The following is an 11,534-nucleotide window of genomic DNA, read 5'->3' on the forward strand; positions in this document are numbered from 1 at the left end:
TAACTATGATGCAAGGAGGTTTACCTCAGAAGAAGCCTGTAACAGATATACCGACAACGTCCTCGGCCGGAACATCCTTCTGGAGAGGAACATAAAGCTCTATATCATAGAGTTTGACTAGTTTAGAAGGGAGTTGGAGAGGCGCAACCTGCACAAGCGTCTCACCAACTTAGCTAATGGCAGTATTGATGTCGTGGTGGTCAAGGAGTTCTACGCAAACCTCTATGACCCTAAAGATAACTCACCAAAGCAGGTGAAAGTGAGAGGGCACTTGATAAAGTTCAATGCGAACACCCTCAACACATTTTTGGGGACCCCAATGGTATTGGAGCCTGGGGAGACCATCCCCGTATATTCCAGATTTTGTAGACTGAGGATGGATCCTTAAGAGATAGTGGCTCGCCTCTATATTCTAGGAAGGGGATTTGTTCTAAATGCTGAAGGCATGTCGTGGAAGCTGTTGAGGAGAGACCTCACCACCTTAGCACAGACTTGGAGTGTGTTATCATATTCTAACCTAGCCCCTACATCACATACATCTGACCTGAACTTGGACAGGGCAAGGTTAGTTTATGGGTTGGTGACGAGGATGGACATGAACACTGGAGCACTAATTTCAGGATAGATCTCACTCATTGCTCAGTCCAACTCCTCTAGGTTGGGATTTCCTGCCTTGATCACAACTCTCTGCAAGGCAAGGGGAGTCACTTCTGATTCCCTCTCTTGTGAATCACTGAGCCCAACCATTAATTTGACATATATCAAGAGAAATTGCTGGAACCTGGATGAACCTTTGGTCTACTTTCCAGTGACTCACATGGCTAGGGCCAGAGCAGCTAAGATCCCTTCCTCATCCACTCCTCAGGACCCTCTTGTACCCACTTTTGCTCTACCACCAGCTCCAGCTCATCCAGGACTTTCCATAGACCTTATCATGGCGATGCTCCAGAGCTTATACTAGGGATAGTACCTGTTGATGCAGAATTTTCAAAACTTAGCTTAGCATCAGCCGTTCATTGATGTGCCATCATTTTCTTCTATTTTCTAAACCCTTTTTGCACCATTTTAATTACTGATTGGTCTTAATTGTCAATTAATCAGGCAGTTTTATTATTTGGGCTCATTTAGCTAATTTGATGTTTTTAATCTAATTTCAGGAATTAATGAAACATTGGGCTTAATCCGAATTTTGGTTATGGACTTGAAGAAGGCAAATAAAGCAGCGCTTACCTTAGTTAATTTCTAATTAGGAAATTTCGCAATTTTATTTTATGTTGTTCAGTGTTTATTTCGTTTTGGGCCAGAGTATTGTAAATAGGGCCCAGTGACTTTGAGTGACTCTTTTTAAATAGCAGCCTTGGGATTCGTGCAAGGCATTCGGTTATGCTATTCATTATTCAGAGCTTTGTTTTAGGGTTTTCGTTTTTCTGTTTTGATGCTTCTGAGTTCGTAATGCAATTTTACGTTTTTTGCATCTAATTACAATTTCGTTCTTGCTTCTTCTTCTACTCTCATTTACGTTTCTGTTCCATTTTACATTTATGTTCGTTTACGTTTCTGTTCATTTACGTTTCCGTTCATTTACGTTTCTGCTTCATGTTTCAATTGCGTTTTCTGTTTGAATCCATGGAAGGCTAGATTTTTTGGTGTTGTTTCCTTTTGAGGACGAAGCCCAACTCTCTTTGAGGTTTCTGCTTGTAATGTGGTTTCCAGGCAGTTCTCCCTTCACCAGTATCCCAAATTCGTGAATATTAATCAGTGCAAGCTTCGTGTTCGATTAATTGCCTCTGAGCCTAACTTGCGTTCATGCTTAATGGACGAAGGGCTAACTGGTGTATGTGGTGCCTAATCACGTATTGAAAACCCTAAGTTGATTTTCGCTTAGTAAATTGAAATAGGGTTGGATTAAGTGGTTGACTGTTAGGGACGAATTCTCCATAACCCAGGATAAAAGAATGGCTTTTGAATCAGAGGAGACAACCCTTTTTTAATATTAGTAGTTTCGTATTCCAGTTTACTTGTTCTGTTCTTTAATCACAAAACAAACAAACCCCCCCATCGTTACTGTTACTGTTACTGCAAGTATATTATGAACATTTGGTTTGTCACTGCTCGTTGGGAAACGACCTAGGATTACTTCCTAGTTACTGCATTTTCATGTTTATTTGATTCGGGTACGGCCTCGATCAAATTTGGCGCCGTTGTCGGGGAGCAGTGCCCAAAGGTTCATAATAGCTAGCTAGTGTTGTGTGTTTAATCCTTTCGTGTTTTATGTTTAAATTGTTAGTATTGTGTTAGTATGTGTGTTAGTGTTGTTTAGTGTCCTGGTATTTTGTTTAATGTGTGTTCTGTTTCAGTTTTCCCATTAAGCGTTTCCCCTGTTTCAGTCTTGGGTGTTTTGCTGTGAAGATTGTGCTTGCGGCAAAAACAAAGTAGTAGTAGAAATCAATTAGAGACGGATTTTAGCGACCACCCATACTGAATTATTTGAAATTTTTTGTTTTAGTAGCTAGGGTTGTTATTTTTGGCTGAATTTTTTTGTGATAACTTCTTTTAATCCATATTTCGTGGGAAAAATAGCTAGAGCCTTTAGTTTGGTTAGATTTGAAAGTTCCAAAAAAGTAGCAAATTTTGTGTTTGTCAAAACTTCTAACGGCCATAACTTTTGCTTCGGTTATCAGAATCGCAATTATTATATATGCATTTGGGGTAGAAAAAATTTCCTCCGCCATGGCAGCGGGCCATGGGCCGGCTGAGGTCTCCATCGTCCAAAAAAAGCGATTCTGTCAAAAGTTTTTTATTTTTCAAGTTTTATTCACTTATTTTTCTTAACCTACCATTTTTAGCTTTCATAGTTAGACTTTGAATTTTTGTCTGAAATTTTTTGTGCTATCTTCTCATCATTTTATAGGGTTGCTCACAAAAGTTCAAGTCATTTGGATATCATTTGAGGGTAGCTATAGTTCAAACCTACACCTTTATTTACATGACAAGGCAACTAGTTGTGTGCATGCTGAATGTAGTGTATGACTAGAGGAAATCCATCTGACTTACAACCCTTTGATCCTGAGATAGATAGGACATTTCATAGATTAGTTAGGCATCATTTTATACCTTTTGATCATTCTGAGCATTCCATAACTGGTGAATCTGTGCATTCTGTTATTGGTGATTTTGAACATCCTGATCTTGAGCATTATAATTTTGAGCATTCTGATTCTGAGCATTCTGATTTTGCACATTCTGAGAACATGGCACAACCTCCACCTCGTGAGAGGACTCTAAGGGAAATGGCTGCACCTGATTTCACCTACGAAAGCTTGTGCATCCAATACCCTGATGAGGATGTCCCATATGTTCTTAAAACTGGACTGATTCATTTGCTTCAAAGTTTCATGGCCTTGCAGGTGAAGACCCGCACAAACATTTGAAAGAATTTCACATTGTCTGCTCCACCATGAAACCCCTAGATGTCCAAGAGGATCACATATTTTTGAAGGCTTTTCCTCATTCATTAGAGGGAGTGGCAAAGGACTGGCTGTATTGCCTTGCTCCAAGGTCCATCACGAGCTGGGATGACCTTAAGAGAGTATTCTTAGAAAATTTTTTCCCTGCTTCCAGGACCACAGCCATCAGGAAGGATATCTCAGGTATTAGACAACTCAGTGGAGAGAGCCTGTATGAGTACTGGGAGAGATTTAAGAAACTATGTGCCAGTTGTCCCCACCAAGAGATTTCAGAGCAGCTTCTTCTTCAATACTTTTATGAAGGACTCAGTAATATGGAGAGAAGTATGATAGATGCTGCCAATGGTGGAGCCCTTGGAGACATGACTCCTACTGAAGCCAGAAATTTAATTGAGAAGATGGCCTCCAACTCCCAGCAGTTTAGTGCCATAAATGATGCCATAGTCATTAGAGGAGTGCATGAGGTAGCTACAAACCCATCTGCATCATCTGAAACTAAGAAGCTTGAAGGCAAACTGGATGCATTGGTTAACTTGGTAACCCAGCTGGCCTTGAATCAGAAATCTGTACCTGTCGCAAGGGTTTGTGGTTTGTGCTCCTCTGCTGACCACCATACAGACCTTTGCCCTTCCATGCATCAACCTGGAGCAATTGAGCAGCCTGAAGCTTATGCTGCAAATATTTACAATAGACCTCCTCAACCTCAGCAGCAAAATCAACCACAGCAAAGCAATTATGACCTCTCCAGCAACAGATACAACCCTGGATGGAGGAATCACCCTAACCTCAGATGGTCCAGCCCTCAGCAACAACAACAGTAGCCTGCTCCTTCCTTCCAAAATGCTGCTGGCCCAAGCAGACCATACATTCCTCCACCAATCCAACAACAGCAACAACCCCAGAAACAGCCAACAGTTGAGGCCCCTCCACAACCTTCCCTCGAAGAACTTGTGAGGCAAATGACTATGCAGAACATGCAGTTTCAGCAAGAGACTAGAGCCTCCATTCAGAGCTTAACCAATCAGATGGGACAATTGGCTACCCAATTGAATCAACAACAGTCCCAAAATTCTGACAAGCTGCCTTCTCAAGCTGTCCAAAATCCCAAAAATGTCAGTGCCATTTCATTGAGGTCGGGAAAGCAATGTCAAGGACCTCAACCCGTAGCACCTTCCTCATTTGCAAATGAACCTGCCAAACTTCACTCTATTCCAGAAAAAGGTGATGACAAAAATTTACCTAACAACTTCTGTGCAGGTGAATCTTCTTCCACAGGTAATTCTGATTTGCAGAAGCAGCACATTCCCCCTCTTCCATTCCCTCCAAGAGCAATTTCCAAAAAAAAAATGGAAGAGGCAGAGAAAGAGATCTTGGAAACGTTTAGAAAAGTAGAGGTAAACATACCTCTGTTGGATGCAATAAAGCAAATTCCAAGATATGCCAAATTCTTGAAGGAGCTGTGCACTAATAAGCGGAAGCTTAAAGGAAGTGAACGAATTAGCATGGGCAGAAATGTCTCTGCATTGATTGGTAAATCTGTTCCTCAAATTCCTGAAAAATGCAAAGATCCAGGTACATTCAGCATACCTTGTATTATAGGGAATAGTAAGTTTGACAATGCCATGCTAGATTTAGGAGCCTCTGTTAGTGTTATGCCTATGTCGATTTTTAATTCTCTATCTCTAGGTCCCTTGCAGTCAACTGATGTGGTAATTCATTTAGCTAATAGAAGTGTTGCCTATCCTGTTGGTTTCATAGAAGATGTCTTAGTTAGAGTTGGTGAACTGATTTTCCCTGTTGATTTTTATATCTTGAATATGGAAGATGGATTTTCTCAAGGATCAGTTCCCATCATTCTAGGCAGACCCTTTATGAAAACTGCTAGAACTAAGATAGATGTTTATGCAGGCACACTGTCTATGGAATTTGGTGACATAACTGTTCATTTTAATATTCTGGATGCTATGAAATACCCATCTGAAGATCTTTCTGTATTTCATGCTGAAATAATTGACCATGTTGTTGATGAATACATGACTGATCTTTATTCTAATCTGCATGCCTCTCACTCTTCATGCATTGAGTCTGAAATTGTACTTGATCATATGTCTGAATTTGATGCTGAGAGTGAATCTGAGAGTGATATTGATTGCATGTCTGGTGGTGGTGTTTTACCTCTCGAGATTGATTTTATAGAGTCAGATAGGACTAACCATGTTTCAGGAAGTACACATACCTCTGACTTTCTTTATGAGGTAAAGGCTGAGAAACCATCTCCTTCTACCACTGTCCAGCCGACCACACCAGAATTGAAGCCTCTGCCATCAAATTTAAAATACGCTTACTTGGATGATAGCAAGAGTTTTCCAGTGATTGTATCTGCCTCCCTTGCTGATGAGCAAGAGGAGAAGTTGTTGTCAGTTCTCAAGAAGCATAAGAAGGCTATAGGCTGGACCCTAGCGGACATTCCTGGTATTAGCCCATCCACATGTATGCATCGAATAAATTTAGAGGATGGAGCTAAAACAGTAAGACAGCCACAGAGAAGACTCAACCCGGTGATTCTTGATGTAGTGAAGAAGGAGATAACCAAGCTTTTGTAAGCTGGAATCATTTATCCTATCTCCGACAGCCAATGGGTGAGTCCCGTCCAGGTAGTCCCGAAGAAGACTGGCCTCACAGTGATCAGAAATGAGAAGGAGGAGCTGATTCCTACTCGGGTGCAGAACAGTTGGAGAGTCTGCATTGACTATAGGAGGCTGAACCAGGTTACCAAAAAGGACCATTTTCCCCTACCATTCATTGACCAGATGCTTGAACGCTTGGCAGGTAAATCCCACTACTGTTTCCTTGATGGTTTTTCTGGTTATATGCAAATTACTATTGCTCCTGAGGATCAGGAAAAGACCACATTCACCTGCCCCTTCGGCACTTTTGCTTATAGGAGGATGCCTTTCGGCCTGTGCAATGCCCCTGGTACCTTCCAGCGGTGCATGATTAGTATTTTCAGTGATTTTTTAGAAAATTGCATAGAGGTGTTTATGGATGATTTCACTGTATATGGATCCTTTTTTGATGGTTGTTTGAATAGTTTGGAAAAAGTTTTGAATAGATGCATTGAAACTAACCTTGTTCTAAATTTTGAAAAATGTCATTTTATGGTTGAGCAAGGTATAGTTTTAGGCCACATTATTTCCAATAAGGGTATTGAAGTTGATCCTGCAAAAATTTCTGTTATTTCACAATTGCCTTACCCCTCTTGTGTGCGAGAGGTGCGATCTTTTCTTGGTCATGCAGGATTCTACAGGCGCTTTATAAGGGATTTTAGCAAAGTAGCCCTTCCACTGTCCAACTTGTTGCAGAAGGAGGTGGAGTTTGACTTTAATGACAGATGCAAAGAGGCTTTTGATTGCCTCAAAAGAGCGTTGACTACCACCCCCATCATCCAGACACCCGATTGGACAGCCCCTTTTAAGCTTATGTGTGATGCATCAAATTATGCATTGGGGGCTGTCCTTGCTCAGAAAATTGATAAATTGCCCAGGGTGATATATTATGCTTCTAGGACTTTAGATGCTGCCCAAGCGAATTATACTATTACTGAGAAAGAGCTTCTAGCCATAGTTTTTGCTCTTGAAAAATTTCGATCTTATTTGCTTGGTACCCGCATTATTGTTTATACTGACCATGCAGCTCTAAAGTACTTGTTGAAGAAGGCTGATTCTAAGCCTAGGTTGATCCGATGGATGTTCTGGCTCCAAGAGTTTGACTTAGAGATCCGTGATAGGAGCGGAGCACAAAATCTAGTTGCTGATCATTTGAGTCGGATCGAACGTATATCTGATGCAGATTCACCTATTCGGGATGATTTCCCGGATGATCATTTGTATATACTGTACAATATTTCTGACTCTCTTTCTACTCCCTGGTTTGCTAATATTGTCAACTATTTAGTTGCTTCTGTTTTTCCTCCCTTAGCATCTAAGGCCCAAAAAGATAAAATTAAAAGTGATGCTAAGCATTTTATTTGGGATGACCCCTACTTGTGGAAATTGTGCAGTGATCAGGTCATTAGACGGTGCATTCCAGATCATGAGACTGACTCAGTCCTGCAGTTCTGTCATTCTTCCGCACCGGGAGGTCATCTGGGTGTTCAAAGGACAGCTCGCAAAGTGCTTGATTGTGGTTTTTATTGGCCCACCATCTTTAAAGATGCGTGGAAGATCTGCAGCACTTGTGAGCAGTGTCAGAGAGCAGGAAATACACTTACATGGCGACAACAAATGCCTCAACAACCTATGCTATTCTGTGAGGTGTTTGATGTCTGGGGTATAGATTTCATGGGTCCTTTTTCCTGTCTCTTTTGGTTATGTTTACATTCTTCTTGCAGTTGACTATGTTTCAAAATGGGTGGAAGCCAAGCCCACTAGAACTAATGATGCTAAAGTTGTCGCAGACTTTGTCAGGTCTAATCTGTTTTGCAGGTTTGGAGTACCTAAAGCAATTGTTAGTGATCAAGGAACCCATTTTTGCAACAGGACAATGTATGCCCTGCTTAAAAAGTACGGGGTGGTACACAGGGTATCCACACCATACCACCCCCAGACCAATGGACAGGCAGAAATTTCTAACCGAGAAATCAAGCGAATTTTAGAGAAGATTGTGCAGCCAAGCAGGAAAGATTGGAGTACCAGGCTTGATGATGCTCTCTGGGCACATCGGACTACCTACAAAGCACCCATAGGAATGTCTCCTTATCGGGTTGTCTTTGGAAAGGCATGTCATCTTCTAGTGGAAATTGAGCACAAAGCTTACTGGGCAGTGAAGACTTGCAACTTCTCTATGGATCAAGCTGGTGAGGAAAGAAAGTTGCAACTGAGTGAGTTAGATGAAATCCGCCTAGAAGCCTACGAGAATGCCAAGTTCTACAAAGAAAAGACCAAGAAGTTCCATGATAGCATGATAGTTAAAAAAGACTTCATGGTTGGGCAAAAAGTGTTATTGTATAATTCTAGGCTTGGACTCATGAGTGGTAAGTTGAGGTCTAAGTGGATTGGTCCTTTTGTTGTTACTAATGTTTTTCCTTATGGTACAGTTGAGATCAAAAGCGACTCCACAAACAAGAGCTTCAAGGTCAACGGACATCGACTTAAGCCATTCCTCACGAACCCTTCTTTAGTGGACGTAGTGGTGGAAGAGACTTCTTTACTCCACCCTACTCTTCCTCCACCATGACTTAGGGAGTTTTTTCTTTTTCTATTTCCTTCCTTGCTTTTATTACACTTGTCCGATTCTCTTTGATGATTTAATTGTTTTTAATCTTTTAATTGTGCTACATTGAGGACAATGTGTTGTTTAAGTATGGGGGGGGGGGGAGTGTTCTTTGGTTTTGCTAGTTTTGTTGGTTTTGTTAATTTGTTAGTCGTGTTAATTTGTTAATGTTGTTAGTTTCGTCGGATTTTAGTTTAATATTTTGGGTCAATTTTGTGTGCACGTACGACTTTGCATGTTTTTCTTTGAATTATAGGATATGTTCAAGAAATGGGTAATTGTTTTGAAAATAAAAGTTCTTGACATTTTGTGACTTGAAATCCTTGATTCTTCTCTACATGTCATGATAGTTTTGAAAGCTCAATTTGAAAGTGATGAGTTTACCTTTGTGAGAATTTGAGCCATCCATCATCATAATCATTTGGTGTGTTTTGCCCCATTGATTGCTTGCACAATAGCCTTGGCTTGATTCTTGTTGATGCGTCCTAATTCACATGCATATTTGGAAATGATTGAGGCAATTTTGTTCTTATAAGCTTCTAGCCAAATGAACTTACCTTGAATTAATTCCTTTGATAGCCCTTTTGAGCCTTGTTTCCCTTTCCTTGTTTTGAAGCTCACTACAAGCCTTAAGTGAAAAACCATGATATCACCATATCCTTAAGGAATTTTGGAGCTTTGGAATTGTTTTGGGAATAAGTGTGGGGGGGTTTTTGTTTCATTGGATAACTTGTTTTGTTGGCTATGCTTCATGATGTATTTTGGGCCATACTTGATGTACACTGCATATTGGTTAAATGTTGGACATGTTGAATGAAATGTTGTTTCTCAAAGGCTATAGAGTACAAAAAAGAAAAGAGAAAAAGAAAAGCAATAAAGTTGAGTGAATAATATCTTAAATGGCACAAGAATGATGAAACTCTTGGTTATACTCTTTATGTTTAAATTTTATCTTTACTTCTTTTTATTTTCTTATTTTTTCTTAATATGCACTTATTCCCCATTGCTCCTATATCCCTTTGGGATTTAGCCACTTATTCCATATTTTTCCATACCTTGTCCTTGGCCCCATTACAACCTTAAAAGACCTTTTGATCCTCATGTGCTTGTGTTTATGGGTTGATTGTCAATTTTAGAATCTTGCCAAGTTTATGTGGTGTTTGCTTTCATGGGTGCTTTGAGGGTAAATAGTAGCCTAGACACTTGAGAGATAGAGTGTATATCTTGTGAGGCTTTATCACTTTTCATTCTTGAGCTGATTAACTATTTTGCCATGATTGGGTTGCTTGGATGATTTTCATGAATGTCTTGACTTTTTGGATCTCCTTATGTTAGATGTTACCCATTCCTTTCATTCCTTGATGTTCATTGAGAAATATATGAATGTTTTTGTTTGTCTCTCTTTGATATCCTTGGATTTTGTTCTTTGTTTCATTTTGCCCAAGAGTGCAAAAGGCTAAGTATGGGGGGTTTTGATGTGCCATCATTTTCTTCTATTTTCTAAACCCTTTTTGCACCATTTTAATTACTGATTGGTCTTAATTGTCAATTAATCAGGCAGTTTTATTATTTGGGCTCATTTAGCTAATTTGATGTTTTTAATCTAATTTCAGGAATTAATGAAACATTGGGCTTAATCCGGATTTTGGTTATGGACTTGAAGAGGGCAAATAAAGCAGCGCTTACCTTAGTTAATTTCTAATTAGGAAATTTCGCAATTTTATTTTATGTTGTTTAGTGTTTATTTCGTTTTGGGCCAGAGTATTGTAAATAGGGCCCAGTGACTTTGAGTGACTCTTTTTAAATAGCAGCCTTGGGATTCGTGCAAGGCATTCGGTTATGCTATTCATTATTCAGAGCTTTGTTTTAGGGTTTTCGTTTTTCTGTTTTGATGCTTCTGAGTTCGTAATGCAATTTTACGTTTTCTGCTTCTAATTACAATTTCGTTCTTGCTTCTTCTTCTACTCTCATTTACGTTTCTGTTCCATTTTACATTTCTGTTCGTTTACGTTTCTGTTCATTTACGTTTCCGTTCATTTACGTTTCTGCTTCATGTTTCAATTGCGTTTTCTGTTTGAATCCATGGAAGGCTAGATTTTCTGGTGTTGTTTCCTTTTGAGGACAAAGCCCAACTCTCTTTGAGGTTTCCGCTTGTAATGTGGTTTCCTGGCAGTTCTCCCTTCACCAGTATCCCAAATTCGTGAATATTAATCAGTGCACGCTTCGTGTTCGATTAACTGCCTCTGAGCCTAACTTGCGTTCATGCTTAATGGACGAAGGGCTAACTGGTGTATGTGGTGCCTAATCACGTATTGAAAACCCTAAGTTGATTTTCGCTTAGTAAATTGAAATAGGGTTGGATTAAGTGGTTGACTGTTAGGGACGAATTCTCCATAACCCAGGATAAGAGAATGGCTTCTGAATCAGAGGAGACAACCCGTTTTTAATATTAGTAGTTTCGTATTCCAGTTTACTTGTTCTGCTCTTTAATCACAAAACAAACAAACCCCCCCATCGTTACTGTTACTGTTACTGCAAGTATATTATGAACATTTGGTTTGTCACTACTCGTTGGGAAACGACCTAGGATCACTTCCTAGTTACTGCATTTTCATGTTTATTTGATTCGGGTACGGCCTCGATCAAATTTGGCGCCGTTGCCGGGGAGCAGTGTCCAAAGGTTCATAATAGCTAGCTAGTGTTGTGTGTTTAATCCTTTTGTGTTTTATGTTTAAATTGTTAGTATTGTGTTAGTAACACCACACTGGAGGAGACTCAGGAGGTTGCTACACCAGA

General features: G+C 40.0%; 1 non-coding gene across 1 annotated transcript; it reads right to left on the bottom strand.

Moving 5' to 3' along the window:
• Positions 1 to 3,628: 3,628 nt before the first annotated feature.
• On the bottom strand, positions 3,629 to 3,735 carry LOC114407991. Its single transcript, XR_003665793.1, has one exon. It is a non-coding gene; the product is annotated as a small nucleolar RNA R71 (small nucleolar RNA).
• Positions 3,736 to 11,534: the final 7,799 nt, after the last annotated feature.

Source organism: Glycine soja, chromosome 3 (assembly GCF_004193775.1).
Source record: "Glycine soja cultivar W05 chromosome 3, ASM419377v2, whole genome shotgun sequence".
Classification (NCBI taxonomy): Eukaryota; Viridiplantae; Streptophyta; class Magnoliopsida; order Fabales; family Fabaceae; genus Glycine; species Glycine soja.